Here is a 21,546-nt window from a genome sequence, read left to right as displayed (position 1 = left end):
TAGCCCTGTTAGCCGTGGACTGCGTCCAAGCTCCTGAACAGCGCCCCCGAGAAGATCTCCATATAAATGGTTCCTTCAGGACTCCCCTTTGAATGCTTCCTTGGTCTTGGGGGTCTGAAATGAAGCCAATTTGAGAGAGTTCCAGGCATTTCCCACAGGGCCTCCTTCCCAAAAGCTTTTCAAAGCAATCCCAGAGGTCCAAGCATCCTCTCTAACTAGGGACTCCCACTATGATGAGGAGTTTGGAAAACTTGCCTTTAGGCCCCTCACACCTTTGCTCCTGGTCCTTTGAAAGCGCACAGCCCTGGCTGGCTTATCCTCTAGCCCAGGCGATGCCCGGGACAGTAACTGGCACACCGCAGGTTTGCAATAAATATTCGTCAGCTTAAACTGTAAAACATGTAGGAACTACTCTGATACCCTCTAGAGCCAGGGCACATGTATGGTTCCCGAGCACACTGGCGGCAGAAGGATTTCTGGGTGTCCAGTCAGTTACTGACAACGCCTTTGGAGTGAACGACATAAGCCAGTGACTTATATATGCTCTTAAATGTATAAGAAAGGAAACGATTTCAGTAACTGTGCTGATATTTCAAGTTTTCACAGCGTGGATGTGAAAGCTGCAGGTACTTATTGTCTTTATTAAGTAATTATTAAATAATACTAAGACCAAAGTCACCCCAGCAAAGCACAGCAGGAAAAAGCCTGGACCTGGCAGAATGGGTTTGAATCTACGTTTCTTACCAGAAGGGTGGATGATTTCAGATAAGGCCCTTGGTTTCTTTGAACCTCAGATTCCTTGTCACTATTACCATCTTGAAGACCTTTGCTCAAATAGATAACACATTTCAAAAAAATTTGTTTTACTGTTTATGTATTTTGAAGAGGGAGAGAGACAAAGAATGAGCGGGGGAGGGGCAGAGAGAGAGGGAGACACAGAGTCCGAAGCAGGATCCAGGCTCCGAGCCATCAGCACAGAGCCCGTCGCAGGGCTCGAACTCACAGACCATGAGATCATGACCCGAGTCGAAGTTGGAGGCTTATCCGACTGAGCTACCCAGGTGCCCAGATAGATAATAAAATTTACAGATCCCGTGCAGAGTATCAGCTTTGTCATAGTTCTGTTATAGACAAATTTTTGAGGCCAGCAAACTGGGTATTTTAAAAAAATTAACTAAAAAAAAAAGTCTGGGGCACCTGGGTGGCTCAGTCAGTTGAGGGGCCGACTCTTGACTTGGGCTCAGGTCATGATCTCGAGGTTTCGTGGGTTTGAGCTCTGCCTGGGGCTCTGCACTGGCCATGCAGAGCCTGCTTGGGATTATCTCTCTCGCTGTCCCTTGCTGAATCTAAAACTTCGTGTTCTTGTTTTCTTCTTGCCGTGGGCTTTCTTCCCCATGAGGTCACCGCTGTGTGCTGTGTGGCCTTGGGCAATTCCCCTGCCTTCTCTGGGTCTCTGCTTCCCCGATTGCAAAGTAAGCATCATGCACCCGAAGAGTCTCAGGACCCTTCCCCGTTTCCAATCTTTTAGCCTTCTGGCTTATATTCACCAAGAGATCTTTTTAGAAGCAGTGTGCTCAGTTTCACAATCTAAATCTCCTCTTAGACTAAATCGATTTCTTCTTCCCTTGTGCTGATACAGAAATTTCTTGAGGTTCAGCTACCACAGGTATCCCACTGTGTTGCAATTTTCTTGAGGGTAGGGAATAAATCTCACAAATATTTCTTTGTATCTTCTGAAGCCCGGAGGACCGGACCGGCCCAGAGTAAATGTCCAGGAAATGTTCGTGGAATTGAAAACCCATCACCAAGGGGTCAGCACCTTGATAGCCTAGCCTACTGCCACGAAAAAGGTAATTAAAAAAAACTATGGCATCATGGATACGTGATAAGAACAGCAGACACGGAGATGGTTTCTATACTCGGATGAAACTGGAAAATGTGCACCTCTGAACGAAGGTAGAGGTGGGATGATGATAATAATAATAATACCGTCAACAGCTAATAGCTATGGAGCCTATAAGTGTCTACTGCTTCTCTAAGCTCTTTAAATACATCGTTTCACTTAATTGTCACAAAATCTTCATGAGGAATGTGGTGTCACTACCCCCGTTTTATAGACGAGGACATTGAGGCCCAGGGAGATTAAATAACTCGCCTGGGTCTTACAGCTGGTAGATAGCGACGCTGGGACACATCAGATCACCTCCTACAGGCAGACACTTAAGGTATTTTATAGTGATTAATTCTGTTAGTCTTTACAACAACCTTCCCAGGGGGGTTGTTTTAACCCCGACTTTATCCTTGAAGAAGCCCTAGCCTTGGAGAGAGATTGGGTAAAGCTAGGATTCGGTAACAGAATATCAGCCCTGGTAACGGGCGTGGCTGCACCCAACCTTTCTGCCCGAGCTCCAATCCCACCGGAAGCCGTGGGGATTTGGGCAAGTTGCTTAGCCCTCCGGTGCCTCCATCTCTCCTTCTGTAAAATGAGGATAATTTCAAGCAGTGACACGCGCCTTAGCGAGAATTCAACGGAGTAATGAGATGGAATGATAAAACCAGGCCAGGCACGGGGATGGCATCCCAGCTGAGGCTCAGTGTATCCAAGGGACAGGAAGGCCTGAGTGGCTGGAGAGAGAAGTCAAGAACATCCTCTAAACAGAGGGCCTCGCTCTAATGACACCATGTAGCCTCAGAGACTGAAATGATGTGGATTGTGCATAATGTTTGGTTTCTACACGCTGTTTCATTAGAGGTGCAGAGCAGTGGTTCCCAAACTGGGCAGTGTATTAGAAGCACTTGGGGAATTTCCAGCGTTCCCAATCTCCAGGCGCAAATGAAATCAGATTGGCTGGGGATAGAAGCCAGGCTTCAGTGTTTTTCTAAACTAATGCTGTGATTCCAATGAGTGAGTGGCTAGGTTGGAGAACCAGTATTGTATAGACCATCAGGGTTCCCACAGGGTCCTGGACGTGGGCAAGAAGGTTTCTTGAAGGAGGCCTTCTTTTTGTTGACTCATAGAGGCAGTCCACTTGGCTCAACTCCCCTTAGAAGTTGAATCCATACCTTCAACAGATTATTGGCACCTGTGATGTGAGGGAGAGAGGATGCATTCCTGAACAAGCCAAGCAAAGTCCTGTCCACATGGAGTCTACACTAGAAGTTGGGGATGAACACACATTCAAAAGAATAAATATGGTATTAAGGAGAATCGTGGTAAGGGCTATAAGGAAGAGAAAAGCAACAATGTAGAGTAGGCTCAGCAGGGCTTTCTGTGAAGCTGACATTCGAGTTGAGCCCAGAGGGGTGTGATGGCAGCAGTTATGTGAAGAACATTCCAGATGGTGACCACGATGTCATGCATTCAATGGTTAGAAAGACCACGAGGCTGGTATACAGTTGGTGAGAAGAGGGTGGGGGGCCTGGACAGGAGCACAGAGAAGCAGGGGGCTGGGCTCTCAGGGCTTTCTGGGGAGCTAGTGGGTTTTACTTGAAGCGCCGTAGGAAACCACTGGAGGCTTTGGCGCAGGAAGTGATATGATCTGGTTTACATTTTAAGAAGATGATCCCTGTTGGGTGGAACGCAGGGGTGAAGGGTGAGCCAGGCATGGAAGGGGAGCACTTAAGAGCAGGTGCAGCCCAAGGTGGAGTGACTGTGGTTTGGTAGCAGTGACGAGGGATGGCAGTGGTCAGGCTTTGGAAGTGATTTTGAGGAACAGCCAATGGGACTTACTGATGGATGGCCCTAGAGGGTGCTGAAAGCAGCAGGATCATGAGGACTCCCAGATGTTGGACTTGAACAATTGAGTGGAGGGTGTCATTTCTAGATGGGAAGATTGTGGGAAGAGTATTTAGTGAGAGCATGAGGGAGAGAGAGAGAGAGAGGAAGAAAGAGAGAGGAAGAGAGAGGGGATAAGACAGGAAACCAACAACTCTACAGCCGACATGTAATCGTGCCATTTAGACATCCACGTGGAAGTGAAGAGATCAGGCTGAGAGCTCAGAGTCAGTGGCATCCGTGGCTTGGTGCATTTGCACCATGGCACTGGTTGAGACTATCCTCGAGGCCTTACCTTGGCCACCCCTTGAACATTTTGGCCTGGCTGCTGATCCCACATGCTCTGAAGGTCCATTTCCCACTGGACTGAGATATGCAGTGGGGTTTTCTGCTGACCTTCTTCTCTCTGCATGGTCTGGATGCCTTGGCATTGGTACCCATGGCCGGGCTGGGGTGAGAGGGTAGGGATTAACAGCTCCTGTGCTCCCCCAGAATGCCAGCCTCCTGGTCCAGGGAGCATGGGCCCTCTGGTCCAGGAGCATTTGGCAGAAGCTGTGATTTCTCCTTGAAAGAGCCATGAAATGTCCACCGATGATGTTCCAAAAACTGTGCAGAAAAGCACCCGGGAACAGGTATCGCCCAGCGTGGTTGAACCACTCCTTTTTTCTTTTTTTTTTTCCTCCCTTTCTCCAGAAGTAGAACAGAGCTTGACTGCCTCCGCAGATCCATGTCTGCAATCTTAAAGCTGAACTTTGATTTCTTTTTTAGCGACTTACTAGAAGCAGCACAGTGGAAAGGATCCCCCGGCTGGAGCCCAGCTGGCTGGTTTTGTGATCTTGGGCAAGTCACTTAACCTTCGAGAGCCCCAGGCCCTTCATCTGCAAACAAGGCAGTTGGATTGAGTTTTTGTGATGGTCCCTTTTAGCTCTAATGACCTGGTTTCTTAAAGCAGATTTCTTCCTCTTCTCCCATCAAAGAAGTGAGGCAGAGAGAGGAGGGGAGGGAATTGCCTGCCTGGATCAAAGTGTGGCCTCCCAGAGCCCTTGCCTTCTGCCTGCAGAACTTGCTCATCTTGCCTCTTACAAAGTCAAAGGTGGAGGGATGTGATGTTGGAAGACTTTTACAGATTCTGAAACGGCAATGGACCGATACTCGCTGTGTACCTATCAAGAACCTAAGCACAAGCTGGTCGCTGATGAACTAGAGACAATTAATCAAAAGAAGGAAGGAATTAAAACACACAAGAAGAAATTCACTTCCTGCTCTCAAAACACTCATATTCTCATTGTTCAGTAAGGCATAACATTCTTGAACCCTTACTCTGTGCTAACAAATTAATGTGAGATAAATGTGTTATTTAATTCTCTTTTAAAATGATAGATTCCTCCTTTTCATCAATTTTTAGACTGCTCTGGTGCCTAAACAACTCTTCAGTGAACAGTGAGATTGGAGACATTATTATGAGCTCACAAATTTTTATAGATTTCATATTTCATTCCTTTTGGTTTCTTCTTTCTTTCTTTCTTTCTTTCTTTCTTTCTTTCTTTCTTTCTTTCTTCTTATTTTTCTTGGTTTTTGGCCACAGGTAATCCTTCACATTTGCTCCTGTGTCCTTTTGACACAAGACTAGTATCTTAGAAAGTTTCCTTGCTTTCCGGTACATTACTTCATCCTTACAACAATCCCAAAGAGATAGAATCTATTATTATTGGCATTTTACACATGATAAACCTGAGATTGCCCAAGGCCACAAGGCCCGTGAAGGTGGACCTCGGATGTGATCTTCACCTGACTCCAAACTTTTGACCATGACACTACGTTGTCTATTGGAAGAGACAAGATGAACACAAAAGAAATAATCAGTAAATAGCAAAGAATGCGTTAAATTAATTTCACTAGGGGGCTATTAGACTAAGGTGGGTTTAATGCTTAGCAGCTTAAGCAAACCAATAACTAAGCCTGCATTGCCTCAAGGTTAAGAAATCAAAACCCAAGGATGACCAATCACAAACAGCCAGCTGGGCTTTTCCAAATAAGGCAGCTGCTTAAGCAATAACCAATCAAATAATTTTCTTGCTTTGCTTCTGCTTGTCTCCATAAAAGTTTTGCCCCTCGTTCGTTCCCATCCATGGAGTGCTCCCAGCCACTTCTGGTTTGGTGTTGCAGTTGGAATCGATTGTTGCTCAAATACTGAATTCCACAAATTTTAGTACGACTCAGTTTATCTTTTGACAAGTGGCATGTCTTTTGGCTGATTCATGACGCATTATTGAGTTCCAATCATATGCCAAGTTCTGTGAGAGGCATAAGATGGGGTCTCTGTTCTCAAGTAGCTCATGCTTCATTATGGGCTGACCTTTGTGTTCATGGCAATGGGCTTGAAATGAATTCAGGGTAGGCTGGGGAGGCCTGGGGCAACTTCTGGGATGGGACTGGATCTGGCCTTTGGAGTCGGGTTGGAACTTTTCTGAGATGAGGCATTCTAGGCAGGAGCCCATTCCAACGAAGCCCCCAAGGCAGGAACCAGCTTGGCAGAGGGGTGGCAGTTGTCCATACTGTCTCAAATTACTAATCTTCCATAGGCTTGACTTTGAGAAGAGTGGGGATGATAGATCAAGTATGCTGTGTAAACGCCTCTTAAATGTTTTTATTTATTTTTTGAGAGAGAGAGAGAGAGAGAGAGAGAAAGTGAGCAGGGGAGGGGCAGAGAGAGAGGGAGACACAGAACCCAAAGCAGGCTCCAGGCTCTGAGTGGTCAGCACAGAGCCCGATGCGGGGCTCAAAATCACGAACTGTGAGATCGTGACCTTAGCCGAAGTCGGACGCTTAACTAACTGAGCCACCCAGGCGCACGTGTTGATGGTAGAGGCCATATGTTAATGGTCCCTATATCCTCAACGACCACCATATGGGTTGTTTCTTCATCATTTTTAAAAGTTGAAATGAATTTTTCCCCCAAAACATTCCTACTCTTCGATTGGATAATTGTATTATGTGTCTCTGAGAATCTACTGCAAAGAAAAAGTCAAGGATGTGCCAGAGACGTTCATCGTAGAAGTATTTGTATCGATAAAATATTAGAAACTACCTACAAGTGAATGCTTAATCACACTAAGGTCCATTCCCTGCTATTCTAGGTATGATCGTCTTGGAACTTGCTGTTAGATATTAAATGTCTTGTTTATGGAGAGTTTTTACTCTCATGGGAATGTTCTTGAGACACACTGTTAAATCAAAACATTCAGGATATGAAATTATAAGCACAAAGCGACCCTGGCTATGTAGAAAAAAATACATAGAGGGAAAGCTGGCAAGAAGTACATCAGGAATGTCAGCAGGAGCCTCTCTCTGGGACGCTTATCTTCTCCTTTTGTCTCTATTCTCCAAAGTGGGTGTGTCTTACTTTTGTAATAGGCCAAAGAAAGGCCATATGAGGAGGGGGGGCTATTGAAATTCCTCACCTACTGACTCAACATTCTAACAAGTTAAGAAGCTGAGTGTCGTTTTTGCTACCTAGAACAGAACAGGGAAGTCAGGAGTGTGAAACGGATACTCTGGGAAGCTGGGGTGGGTGCCGGGGTGGTCCCAGCAGAACAATCTGAAAGAGAGGTGAGGTTGCCGAGTTGGTGAGCTGATGGGCTGGGGGATCCTCCCCACCTTGGTGGCTCCCACCCCTGTTCCACGGCTACCTGAAGAGGTAGCTGGCCGGAGCGCTGGTGGAAACTCCAATTTTACAGTCATTAGGGGCACAGTGGGCTAAGCGATCAGCGGGGGCTTTGATGTGGTTAACCTCGCTGGGGGCCAGGCTGCTCTGACCTCGGCAGTGTTCTCACTCTAAAGCCGAGGTCGGGTCAGTGCTCCCATTGTTTCCCGGGCCTGCATTAACTCCTGGGCCAGAGAACAGGGCCCGCTCCCCACCGCCCGCCTCCCGCCCAAGTGCGCCAGCTTTGTTCCCTCCCCACCGGCTCCCATTGTGCCTACTGGGGGGGAAAAGGCCAGCATTCATTTCCTCACTCGAATGGCTCCTTCCTCTTCCAGCCCATAAGCATTTTGTCACCGTGACCCCAGAGGTGATTCAGGTCTTTTGATCTTGCCTACCTAGAGCCCCGCTCTTCCACTGCCATCGGGGCCTGGCCGCCCTCCGGAGGGGGCCCACGGCAGAGTGAGCCCTGCGCGCGCTGGTGTGCAGCTAACCAGAGAGGGTGGCTTCTAGTGGGGTGCATTCCAGTCTTTCTTTCCACCAGAGCCCCCGCTCGTCAAGATGCAAAAGCCAGAGGGCCTGGAGACCTCTTCCCTCCTTCCCAGCCCTCCACAGAGCTGGCTGGCCTCCCCCCTGCCCCTGCGCCCCTTCAGCCGCAGCACATTTCCCAGGACTCCCTGCTGGCTTGCTGTCTCCTGGACTGTCCTGGCCTCCTTGGCCTCCACAAGTTCCCTGTGGACTCCACCTAACATGACTCTCCCTGTCACTGTAACGCGGGTCTCACGGTTCTGTGACAATGCCTGTGTGACCAGCCGCGGGCAGTCACAGCTCTGGGGCCACCCTGACTGTGAGCTCCTTGAAGGCAGCACCACATTTTCTTCCTCGTTAGGTTCCCTCCTCCCGCTAGGTGATTCCAGCAGGGCCCGGAACAGTGAAAAGTACAACATCTAGTCACTTCTAGCCAGCCAGAGGGTGACTTGTGACACTTCCAGAAGAAGCTTTATAGTATAGGCAGGAGTAGAGATGGTTTATAAACCGTCTCTGAGGGCTTGAGAGGTGCGGAGACGTATCGGGAAGGGTTTGGGTGAGTTTTTAAAACATCTGAGGCATCAGTTCATTTGCTCGCCCGTTTGTATGAACAGGAATGGAGCCCCTTCTCTGGGTAATTATTAAATTGCCCTCAGCACGGGGAGTGCAGAAGGGAGACAGATCCCTGTCGGCGGCCCCCCAGTCTGGCGGTGGGAGTGGTCCATAGGCAGGAAAGCATGACCCTTCTGGAGGAGTGAGGACAGGTGGATTCTCGTGCCTGCTGGATTCCGTGTAGAGACAGAAGGAGCTGGACCTTTGAGGGAAGGTAAACTTGCTGAGACAGATGAAAAATGTCCACAGTAACAAACTTATTGGGCAATATCGTGCAGCCGGGGAGAATTAATACAGTTCCTTGAAAGTGAGTGATTTCAGTTCAAATTCCAATTCATGGCTTTGAAGAAAGTACACCGAAACATCACACAGCAAATTCAAGGCAGCCTTTTCTGTCTGCCTGTCGACAGCTGGAGGCACATTACTGACGTTCGTGTCTATGCCTCTTCGGGAAATTTGGGCTGGCCTGTCGGCAGCCAGCCAGAGCTGTGCCAACCCCTTCGGAGCTACCTAAAACCCCTTCTGCGGCAGGGTCGGGCCTTATTTGTCTCTTAGCTGCTCCTTTCCAGCCCAGACTTAATACTGTCCAAAGGTAAACTTGACTTCTCTCATGAATCTGCTCATTCATTCATTTACTTCCAACCAATAATCTATCCTTTGTCAGTCAACGGGTTATTTTCATGCATTCGTTCCGCAAATGCTTTACTGAGTGCTTGGAACCGTGTTAGCTTCGGGAGCTATAAAATGAACACACAGTGCTGTCTTCCCCCAAGAACATTATTTCAGTGAGGGTCATGCCACCTGGGAGGCGCCGTGATGAGGGAAAAACCACAAGGTAGGGGAAATTCGAGAGGAGCCTTAGCCCTAACCGGGAGTATTCGAAGAAGGCAAAAGGTTTGCTAGAGGAGATGACACTTGAAAGATTCTTGAACGTTGAGGCATTAGCCAGGAGGAGAATCATGTTTGAGCTTGGAAGGAAGGTGGGTATGAGAAGACCCTGGAAACAGACTGAATCAGGCATTCAGGACAGTCCAGAGTGGATTCTGGTCCTTGTTTCTGAAGGGTCCTGAGGGCATGGAGACGAGTGCTCCATTCTATCCGTGTGGACCCTCTGTTGGAACTTCCCACTGCCTCCTGGGGATGGACCCGGCTCAGACCATCACCGTCTGCTGGACGCTGCCTGCCTGCCACTTTCAAACAGGACCCACTTTTGTCATATGGAAAACACCGTAGCGGCACACAAAAGCCTTAGCATCTTCCAAAATGTTGCATTGTCTATGCAGATAATTTCGGAGAATACTTACTGGCTTCAAATAGCTCTGTATTTAGTTGGGTGGCACCCTCTTCCTCCCACCCTCCTGGATATGAGGGTAGATGCCTCTGAATGCGCTGTCTGAATCTGAGGCAGAAAGATAATTATTTGCCTTTCTCATAAGGAAAAGCTAATTACTAGAAGGAATCCCAGCATAATTACACAGTTAAGCTTGGTGTCTTTGTACCCATCACTTCCTGACAAAGACATCCCCGTTAGCCTATAGCCTTTTGAAGGAGGAGGGGATGATCATTTCTGGTTCTTTCTAGCTTGCTCACTCTGTTGTCTGCCCAGTACTGATGCCCCTGGGGTAAGTACATCGAGACAAGTACCTGGGTAATAGGAAAGGGAGAGTGGTGGCCTCATAGTAACCCGGTAAGGGAGCTTCTAGAGAGTTCCGCAGGTGAGGACATCATGGCTCAGGGAGACGTGTCACTCGCTCAAGGTCTCTGCCTATAAGAGCTGGGGGTGGAATTTAAACCTTGGTCTGGGAAGCTTGCTTACTTTCCCTACAAGAACCTCACGGTTGGATGTTGACCTGGATGTTGGGGTACCCTAGGCAGAGTAGAAGCGTGGCCAGGAAGGGGGTGAGGGATTTGCTTCTCCATGTGGCTAGGCCTGGCTGGCCACGACCTGGAGTCAAGGGCTGGCTGGGGCTGGGCCGGGGAAGGAAGAAAATGTTCAGCGTGACTGAACACTTGCTATGTGCTCATGAGTCGAGGCACGCACACCCTAGCATGGAAGATGGGATCAGAGGTGTGGTTCTCGGAGGGGGTGGGTGGGGGGTCTCACCAGTGGACCTTCAAATGCCTGTCTGCCTGTCATGCTTCTGGCGCAGATGACGACCAATCGACAGGGAGGAAAACATCACAGAGAAGAGCCCACAGCACTCGATGTCTGTGTGTTTTTCTCCACAGGGAGAAATAGGCCAGGAGGATATTCCAAGCAGAGGAAAGAGCAAAGAAGTGAGCTAAGCCCAAATGCACACTGTTGTTGGAAGTACATAAGTGATAGGTGGGAGCCATTTTGTTGAGTGGGTGGTGACTACCGGCCGTGATCTCATAGAACCACCAGGACTTCTCGTCTGGAAGGACAAGAAGTTGGACCAGGTGAGTTTTAAATCCCCCATCCTGTTTTGACACTCTGTGAATCAGTGTTTTTAAGATATATTTAAATATTTGTAATGCCATTTGGATACATCTATCAGGAATCTGAAATTCTTCCTACCCTTTGATCTTAAAATTCCACTTCATGAAATCTCTCTGAAGGAAATTATAAGCAAGTATATTTATTACAGCATTGCTCATAATAGGGAAAAATTGGGAATAACCTAGAGACCCAACAATAGGGGATTCACTATGTAAATCGTGTTCTGTCTTCACCTTAGGTTTTATATAGCTATTGAAAGGATGTTTATGATGAATTTATAAAAACAGAGGGAAATGGTTCTGTCATAACATTAAGAGGGAGAGACAAGACATAAAGTTGTGCATTCAGCCACAATAATGACAAAACCAGTGCGTCCTAGAGCAGCAGAGACACAATTAGGCACAAAAAATTCAAAAAAATGCATTACCGGGGGCCACCTTTGATTGATAAAACTATGGAGAATTTAAAAATTAACTTTATTTCTTGCATAAGAAAGATAAACCTTATGGCTATGTTTTTAAAAATAAAACGCGGGGCGCCTGGGTGGCTTAGTCGGTTGGGCGGCCGACTTCAGCTCAGGCCATGATCTCGCGGTCCGTGAGTTCGAGCCCCACGTTGGGCTCTGTGCTGACAGCTCAGAGCCTGGAGCCTGTTTCGGATTCTGTGTCTCCCTCTCTCTGACCCTCCCCTGTTGATGCTCTGTCTCTCCCTGTCTCAAAAATAAATAAAACGTTAAAAAAAAATTTAAAAAAAAATTAAAATAAAAAAATAAAACGCAAAACAACGGCAGCAAAAACTCTCGTGCAAAGGCCCAGCAAATCTCCTTTGCTGGTGGTTGGTGACTATGTCTGGGTCCATGACTTGCAAGAAGGTGGCCTGAGACCTCAGAAGAGTGTTTGGGGGAGAGACAGTGCCAGGAAGTCCCCGAGACAGTGGTGGTTGGTGGGTATTGGCCGCTAGACGGGAAGGCAGCTTTCTTAGTGATACCAGCTCCTCAGAGGCTCTGACGAAGCCCCCGGGGGTAATATTCAGCCCCAGGCATCTGTCCAGACCTGCAGGAACCAGCAATGATGTGAAGACAGTTGTGAGTCTGTCTATCTAGGGTTTTGTGAAATGTCGAGATGGCCTAATTTCCATCTTTAATCTTCTTGGGAAACGGTGGAGGCCAAGAAGTTTCATGGCAGGGACTAGACTTGGGGTCAGAGACTCAGGCTCGTGTCTCGCTTTGACTTGTTCCTTCTGGGCTCTTGGGTTTCGTGCATCAGAGAGGGAATCACAACACGGACCCTGAAGAGGTGGGCACGGAGGTTTCAGCGAGGTACTATCTGCCAAGTACCTGACTCGTGGGAGGGGCTCCGGCCACCGGGACTCACGTCTGTGTGATCTTCTCCTCGTGCTGCTTCTTTATGGGTGAGAGATGTGACCTTGCCTGTGAGCACTTGCTGTGAAGATCCAGTTTGAAACTGGCCAGTTTGGGGGGCGCCTGGGTGGCTCAGTCGGTTAAGCGTCCGACTTCGGCTCAGGTCACGATCTCACGGTTCGTGGATTTGGGCCCCACGACGGGCTCTGTGCTGATGGCGCTGAGCCTGGAGCCTGCTTTGCATTCTGTGTCTCCTTCTCTCTCTCTGCCCCTCCCTTGCTCAAGCTCTCTCTCTCTCCCTCTCTTTCTCTCTCTCTCAAAAAATGAATAAGCATTAAAATTTTTTTTAAACTGTTTGGTTCATGACATGGCCTAGCGGGCCGGCCTCATTGTATGAGCGGGCCCTAAATTAGTCCTGCAAAAGAAATTGTTTAACTGATGTCCTGCGCTGATACTGCTGAGAAGGTCCTCCTCCCCACAAGACAGAGCCGGTGGCCAATCGCTTCACTCCACTGAGGGGTTTCGAAAGATCTGAGAACGGGAAGCGAAACAGCTTGTACAGTGGCCAGCAGGGTTCTTGGCACGGTTCCTGGGAAGGCAAGCTTCTGTGCCCTTCTCCTGTGGTCTTATACCTGCCTGGCACCAGTTCAGCGAACAGTTTTAGATTCCGTGGATATGGGCAAAATCTCTCCATTGTTGCCAAAGGGGGATTTCACACATGATGATATAGATTTTCTGGCCAGATGGCTCTGAGAAGCCCTGGGAGCCCCAAGATGACCCAGTAAGATGGGGGCTTAGGGGGCAAGGATTTATGGGGTTTCCAGGGAGATTGCCGAGTCTAGAAAGAACAACCTGGCTGATGTCTGCCGTTTCACTAGGAGAGCTCTGACGCCTGAGAGCCCTGAAGGTGCTCAGGCTTCGTGGCCTCCCTTTAAAAGTTAGATTGTCGTGGGAAAGTCACATCCTATGCCATTAGTAGTAGCTGCTATTAGGCCAGATTCATCGGGACAAGTAAGGATAGAGTGCTGGCCGGGTCAGCACCGAGAAGCTGGGGCAGCAGAAATGAAATCAGATGGGAGAACATCAGTGGAGAACCTGTAAGCAGGCCTCTCCAATCCCCTGGGGTTTAGATTTTATCCACTTTTAAATTTAGGGTAAGTTAAACCTAAGACAAGATTATGGTTAAGGTGGGAGAGAATCTAGGAGGCCATTCTCAAATGAGGGACAGGGTGGGTGTGCGGTGGGGTCGGTGAGATAGGTGAGACAGTGAGGCACTGATGTCCGGTGCATGGGACGCGGACTGCTCATCTCGGAATTGGGTGTGCGATGACCTCCATCCATGGCCACTTCTAACCCCAAAGAGTTTACCTCCATTCCTGGGATCCGACTCCTGGGAGGGAATCCCGTGCTGACTCTCCACAGGAGTTACGGTTGTGCTCTAGGCCCCAAGCCTTCTATCCTGCTGGGGGGGGGGGGGGTGAAACCAGGCTTCCTTTGTCCACTGTGATGCTTCTGATATGCTGATTTCTCAGGACGCCAAAGCATCGGGTTTTCAAGGAGTCAGGATCCACTGGAAAGAGAACTGGGGGCCCTGCAAAGTTGAAGTCATTACCACATGGCTATTCATACTTCACATGCGACAGCGCTGTGAAGGGAAGGTTCCTGGTGTCCCCGTCCTACCCAGGCACTAACTGTGAACAGGACTTTAGTACGTCTGAGCCGTAATTCTAAGACGAGGAAACTGAGGCCCAGCGGGGGAAGTGACTTCCCCACTGCTGGTCACAGAAAGGATTAGGACCCGTCACTACCGTCACTAAATCCTCGTTTCCTTGACCTCCAGGACCCACGTTCTTCTCCCTGTGCCACCCAGCATCGGATCACACCCCCAGGCAGAGCTCCTAGGCGTTTCCTGCCTCCTGTGTACAATGGTGAGGATTTATTGTAGCTGGGATTTTGTTTCAAGCCTTTAATATGATTAGCAAACATCAAATATCAAAAGCTTATCTAGTAAACACCTCCCGTCCATGCCATGGATGTTATGGTCAGCTTCGGATTGAAGTCGAGTCACATTTGAAAACAGATGCAATTTCAAGAGGCCAGAGCGAGGCCGCCCACATCTGCTGGCTGTGATCTTTCGTCTGCAGTAAATGGCATTGTTGGAGAGCCGGGCTGTAAAACATCAGCCTGGTCAGCAGGCCCTGCTCACAATGCCTGGAGCTTTCCGGGGGATTTGAAAAATGCAGCCGAGCACTCTGAGTCTGGTGGGCAGTCTGCCTCAGGACTGCGAGGTTCAAATCAAATATGTATTATCTTTGACCAAAATTCCAGTGATCCCGCGAGGGCTTCCAGGAACGATTCCGGCAGGAGTGGAGGTCAGGGGAGATGGTGAGCGTGTGTCAGACTTCGGCACCTCTCTCTCTCCGTTAACGCCAAAAGACCGCGTACTTGCGTCCTCGCCCCAGAAGTGAGATGAGAAACGTGCCTTTGGCCCACGCGTGAGCAAACGTGAAGTGTGAGCCTGAGGCGTGGGCGCGGTGCCTGTTTTCCCTTAGGTCCACGGCTGTGGTGGCTGACTGCTGTGCCTCTCCTTAAACGTGCCAGGCCCAGAAGCTGGGCTCTGCCTGGTGCCCACTGAGCCCGCTGGCTCGTCTTCAGGGCTGCCGGGCGTGTGTGTGGGGGGGGGGGAGGGGGGGGCGTGCAGGACAGTCTGAGGGATTCTTCCTAGGGATTCCGGTCACGGCAGCACGCTCACTGCCGTCCCCGGCGCCTTTCTCTTTCTACTGCTCACACGGGAAGCAGACACTCTATCTGGGGTACTAATGTTTCTCTGGGCGCCACAGTCCGTGGATTTGAGTGACCCATTCCAGCTGTTTCTGGCGGCGGCCCCGCGGCTGGCTGCAGCCCAGTGGGTGGCGGGGTGGTTGACACCGTGGAAAATGCGTTCCTAATGGGCCAGGAGCTGCCATCCGCAAGAGCTGGAGGCGTTGGCGGAACGAGAGAACTTGTTCTCTGCCCCTGGGTCTGGCAGGGTTCACCCGCGGACGATGAGCGGCTGCTTGCAACAGGGGAGGCATTGATTTGGTTTCGACTCCTCGAAGCTGATGAGGAGGTGGGGCCGACCCCACGAAAAAGTTGGCCAGTGCTCCTGCGAGGACCACTGTAATGGCGACTCAGGATTCGCGGGGCGGGGGGGGGGGGGTGTCTCAACGGGGCTGCTCCGGGTCCCAGCTGCGCACTGCCGTGTCCCCCGAGCTGTGGGTCCCTGGGGCTCTCTCGGCACGCGCGCCGCTGCAGGTGCACGCGGAGCCTTGAAGGACGCGTGAGAGGAGGGAGGGGGGAGGGCTCACTGGGACAGGATGGCTGCGGGGATGGGACCCGAAGGGATTTTCAGAAGTGCTTTTACATCGTCGGGTACCACCATGGCCAGTGGCTCAGGTTATGGGCATCACCACGAGGGCTGTTACTCAAGTTCGGGGAGGATCTAATTTTTCTTTAATTTAGCTTCTATTTTTTTTTTTAATCAAAACTATGTATGCATATCGTTTCAACAGTTCTGCAAGGCCTCTTAAGAAAAGCAAGGGTCTGGGGCGCCTGGGCGGCTCAGTCTATTGAGCATCTGAGTCTGGATTTCGGCTCAGGTCGTGATCTCACGGTTCATGAGATAGAGCCCCGAGTCGGGCTTTGTGTTGACAGTGCTGAGCCTGCTTGGGATTCTCCCTCTCTCCCTCTCTCTTCGCCCCTCCTCCACTGGCGCTGTCTCTCTTTATCTCTCTTTCTCTCTAAAAATAAATAAATAAACTTAAAAAAAAAAACCCCGCAAGTTTCCTCCAACTTCTTCCTCCCTATTTCTGTTTCCCCAGAGGTGTCAACTTTGAACTCTTACGACTCTTGTCATTTCCCTCCACCTCTTGTAGTAAAATATTGTGTTTTGATGTGACAGTGTGAGCAACAATCTGTTGGCTTTCACTGTGGAAGATGACAATTTGGCTTCTTTTTGACCGTCCCTCTTCTCAACATTTATTGGCAGAAACATTTTCTTCCCCCTGTAAATCACAACTTTGGAGAGGGGCCAGACAGAGGGTGCAAGAAACAGCATGGAGCGCAAACTCCCCAAGTGAGGGCAAGATAAAACGATTTCCCAGTGAATCGTGGCGGACGTGGAGTTTGGAGCTAAAATTACCCATGCGACGGATGCTTCGTACGTGCGGATCCCAAGGCCATACGGTGTATTCCACAAGGCACGTGTGGACAAAGGCATTCCCTACCTTTATATCTTTTGCAATACTCTGTGGAAGAGGACCTAGCTGGGTTAGAAACACACTTTCCTCAGAGCCCAGGAGAGCCAGGAGAGGAATGCAGGGGGCGTGTCAATAATGGAAGAGTATGGCAGGCGCATCAGAGTGAGCCATCTGTCCCTGCTGCAGGACACATCCATGAAAATATGATGCTGATCGTCAGGTCCTGGGAAAGGAAAGAACCTGTTTACATTTATGATAGGCGTGGCACGGGGCATCGTGCCCATAAGAGAAGGTGCTCAAAACGTAATTTGTCTTTAATAAACGAAGCGGCTCATTTTGCAGATGGGTACACTGAGACTCAAAGAATGCTCTAGTCATACGGAAGATTGATGATGGAGTTGGTAGAGGGACCTGCGGCCCTCCCTCCCTCTATATCCTCCCTTCTTCTCTGTATTGGTGTATCGAAGACGACTGGGACCAGGCATTGTTACAGGCGCTAAGGATTAAAAAGACAGAGACTAGGAGCCAGAAGGGCTAAGAGTCCTGTTGAGAGGCAAGTAAACAAACAATGTGGAAGAGAGTGGGGTTGTGATAGAGGTGGATTTACGCAAGGTACTTGAGGAAGACAGGGAAGGGACAGGTAACTGATCGAGAATCAAGGAGGACTTCCCAGAGAAAGTGATAATTGAGCTTGATCATGAAGGAAGACTAAACCTCAGCCAAGAAAACTATAGTCAGCCCTTCATTATGTGATCACTTGACAATGTGCAGGGAAGAGTTTGGAGGCAGGAGATCGGGGAGGAGACTTGTGTCTCCTTATTCAGGGGAGAGGTGACACGGGCTTGAACAAGCAGGACAGTGGCCAGGGAAAACAAGGGGGCAGGTGGGAGAAATATTTTGGTCCAAGGATTCACCTAACCTGGTGGTTGGCTGGAGGGGCGGGAGAGGAAAAGCTCTAGACTGACTCCCAGATTCCGGACTCATTTAGGGGCAGTAAATGAGGGTAAAGTGATTCACAAGAGGTGAGAGAGGTTTTTTGGCAGGGGAAGAGGGTGAGTTCAGGTTTGAACTTGTAGATTTGACAGGTGAGAAATCTAAGAGGAAGTGTTCAGAGGCGTTTGGGTTTGCAGGGCCACAGACACAGAAGAGAGGATCGGAGCGGGGGTCAGGGGCCGAGGCCGGTTGTTGAAGCCACAGCAAGGAGCTTCAGCCAGGGGCATGGGAGTGAGAGGAGGGGAGTGTTGAGGACAGAGCCCTGAGGAGCATCTTCACGCGGGGGATGGTGAGAGGGAGAATGTGTGATGTCTACAAAGCAGAATTCAGAGATACGGAAGGAGCTCCTCTCAATGAGGGGAAAGAGATTTTAGGAAGGAGAGGATGGTCAGCACGTCTAACGCGGCAAGAAAATCTAGAAAGGAAAAGACAGAATTCACTAGGGTGGTAAGGCCGTGAGCAGCAAATCTCCATGCCCTCTAGGAAAGCTGGCTGGCCTTGGGATGAACAAAATCAATGTGCCTGCAGGATGCTGCTCTGCAATCCTCGCTCCCTGGGACCCACTGATGAGCTGTCCTAGAAGACAAAGGACAGTAAATGGGGTTCCCGCCAGGTTGAGGCCAAGCCAGGTAGACTGGTGAGAGAATCTGTCTTCTGGTCTGGTGACCATGTGCCCTGGTCAATGTGTTTTCTTGGATAGAGAGAGCTTCCAGCATTCACGTCAATGAAACAAAACCATTAATGAATAAAAAAGCAAAAGAAAGATGTGCATCTCTTATATGGGGTGAGACACATGACAGGGCATTGGGATAACATGATGCTGCAGGCGAGCACGGCCTTTGGCTTCAAGCTTCTTGACCCCAAGGCAAGAAGGCAAGCAGGCTGGCCTATAAGAACTGTCCATATCAAATTCACATAAAAATATGATCACAAACGACTTTAGAGATGATGCAATTATACTTTTGGCTAAAAGGGTAGCTGTTTTGGATAGCGCTGGTATGGAGGATGTAAAGCCACCTGCTTCCCCAGTCCCCATCCCCCAAAGTACTGGTGTCGGGCTTCAGGGTAGAGTGGAAGTCATTTTTCTCGTTCAACAGCTTCATTTCGCATATGGGGAAACTGAGGCCAAAGATGCCAATCTAGGTGATTGGTTGGTAAATCTGGACTAAATTCTGTACATTCCACCTGCTTTTCTGTGTATAAGGATTTCAGGATTCTTTTTATTTTAAGTGGCATTTGATTTTCATAAATAAAATTCACTAAAAATCGGTCGATTTCTAGCCAGAGATAGGTACCTTTAATATTCAAAATGCACATGTACATACACACATGTATGAAATGTACAGATTATATATCCTTTTTTGTTTTTTTTTTAAAGAAGCTCATACATGTAAAGTTTCTTTCCTTCTTTGTCCCTTTTGACCCCCTTCACCCATACATGCCAGCCCCTACCCCCTGACTGTGGCAACCACCAATCTGTTCTTCAGACCTAAGAGCTTGTTTTTTTATTTTTTATTTTTTTAATGTTTATTTATTTATTTTAAGAGAAGGAGAGAGCACACAAACATGAGCTTGGGTGGGGTAGAGACAGAGGGAGGGAGAGAGAATTCCAGGCAGGCCCAGCACCGCCAGCACAGAGCCCGACGCGGGGCTCAAACTCACGAACTGTGAGAATCATGACCTGAGCTGAAAACAAGAGCTTAACTGACTGAACCACCCAGGCACCCCATTACCACATCTTCTTTATCCATTCATCCATCGAAGGACACTCAGATTGATTCCATGTCTTGACTATTGTAAATAATGCTGCAGTGAACATAGGGTGCATGTCTCTTTTCAAATTCGTTTTTTGTTTGTTTGTTTGTTTGTTTGTTTGTTTTCTTTGGATAAATATCCAGAAGTGGCATTGCTGAATCATATAGTAGTTTTACTTTTAATTTTTGAGGAACTTCCATACTGTTATTCATAGTGGCTACACCAATTTACATTCCCACCCACAGTGCCCAAAGGTTCTCTTTTTCCCATATCCTTATAAACACTTGTCATTTCTTGTCTTTTTGACAATGGCCATTCTAACAGGTGTAAGGTGATATCTGTTGTGGTTTTGATTTGTACCTTCCTCATGACTAATAATGCTGAGCATTCTTTCATGTACCTGTTGGCCATCTGTATGTCTTCTTTGGGAAAAATGTCGATTCGGATCTTATGCTCATTTTTGTTTGCTACTGAGTTGTAGGAGTCCCTCGTACATTTTCGATATTAGCTCCTTATATTAGTTATCAATTTATTTCTGCTTTTTAAACTTAGCACATCATGAATATTTTACCATGATGGTAGGGATTTTTCTGTAATGTGATTTTTAATATCTGTGTAAGGTATTATCACATGGATGTATCATACAGTGAACTTACGTGAGAGATTGACCATATTTTGTTTTCCAGGTAAGATCTGTTGAAAGCTATGCACATCAGCCCAGCTTTTTGGGAGCAGACAAAACAACTCCCAAGAAATTTCCCAGTTTGAAGAGCTTGGCTGTACTTACCACACGGTGATGTTTGGGCACCACGGGCCCATGGTTTCCAAATTCCTGAGTGACTTTGGGTATTTCAGTACTTTCTCCCTCTGAGGAAGCCAGGTTGTCTCCTCTCCATTTGATTTCTGCAGCTGGGTTTGCATAGCTTGGCCCTGTGACTGGCCAGAAGCCCTCCACTCTTCCCCACTCAGCCATGGAGCAAAGGGAAAGCCACAGACATTTCCAGCAGAGTTCGTAGAGCCTTCAAAGGGGTTTTGCATTTACCAAAGAGATTCTTCGGAATTTTGGAACGGCCAACATGAAATCAATTCCTACAAGACTAACAAATCAGGAGAGAATGAGGAAAGATGCCCAGAGAAATGACCTTAGGTCATTGCCAGATCCTTAAAGTGCCTCCTGAATCATCAAAGAAAGATTCCATTACTGCCAAGATGGTTATAACGTCAGGTTCAATTTATTATGTCTGGATGCCTTGAAAATTAATCATTTAAGTGTAAGTATTTTATTATTTATTTATGATGTATACCCTGCTGACTTCGAAAATGAATCAGAGGTAGCAGGCTATATTTTATTTTTGTGTTTTACCTGTATTTTTGTTAACGTAAAATGTACATTGTTCTAACAACAACAAAAATCCCTTGTTCTGCCTCTCACTTTCTGATTTTGTTCCTTAAAAGCAACCAGTTTCAACACTTTACGTTGGTCTTTACATGATTTATTTCCGTCTTCTATGTGCTTATATTGCTATTTTTAAATTTATTAATGCTAGGCATTATCCATATTGACTGCCGGCACACCACTGGTTGATTACTATGCGTTACTGATTCTTGATGGAGCACATCCAGAGTGAGATATTACAGAATCAGAATCCAGGAAGAATATGTTTAGCCTTGAGGTTACTTTAGTAGCGTTGAGGATTTAAATCTCTTATAACTATAGCCTTCACTTCCTTTCTTTCTATCCTCCCAATATAATTACTTTGTAATCTGTAGTTAAATCAATAGTCAGTATTTACTTTTTTACTATGAAAACGTTGCTCCCTGAAGAGCCAGTAGTATATTATGAATGCTCTTCTTTCGCAATAATTTTTTGTGTTTTTCTGGAGCTAGTAATTCTCTGCATAAGACTATGTACCTATTTTTAATTTCTTAAAATCATTAAGGTTTATCAATTGTGTTTTGCAAGTGCTTGTATGAAGCAGACCATTTATCAGTTGCATTTCCCCACCTCTGGAACACTCTCATTGCCCTTTGTCTTGTGTTCTAATTTGGACTGAGTTTTAAGCCTGATATGCAGCTGTCATTCTGGGATGAGGTAGACTGTATGTTAAAACATATTCACTGCCC

At 47.9% G+C, this 21,546-nt stretch overlaps 1 long non-coding RNA gene across 1 annotated transcript in view; it reads left to right on the top strand.

Moving 5' to 3' along the window:
* The first annotated feature begins 10,706 nt into the window (after positions 1-10,706).
* LOC113604947 (uncharacterized) overlaps positions 10,707-21,546 on the top strand; it is a 106,015-nt gene continuing 95,175 nt past the window's right edge. The window contains exons 1-3 of the long non-coding RNA XR_008289670.1: positions 10,707-11,036; positions 14,277-14,377; positions 20,126-20,693. This is a non-coding gene — a long non-coding RNA (uncharacterized LOC113604947). The remainder of the gene's footprint in view (positions 11,037-14,276; positions 14,378-20,125; positions 20,694-21,546) is intronic.

Source organism: Acinonyx jubatus, chromosome A3 (genome assembly GCF_027475565.1).
Source record: "Acinonyx jubatus isolate Ajub_Pintada_27869175 chromosome A3, VMU_Ajub_asm_v1.0, whole genome shotgun sequence".
Taxonomy (NCBI): Eukaryota; Metazoa; Chordata; class Mammalia; order Carnivora; family Felidae; genus Acinonyx; species Acinonyx jubatus.
The sequence above is the reverse complement of the archived record's forward strand: the minus strand, read 5'-3'. Positions and strand labels throughout refer to the sequence as shown.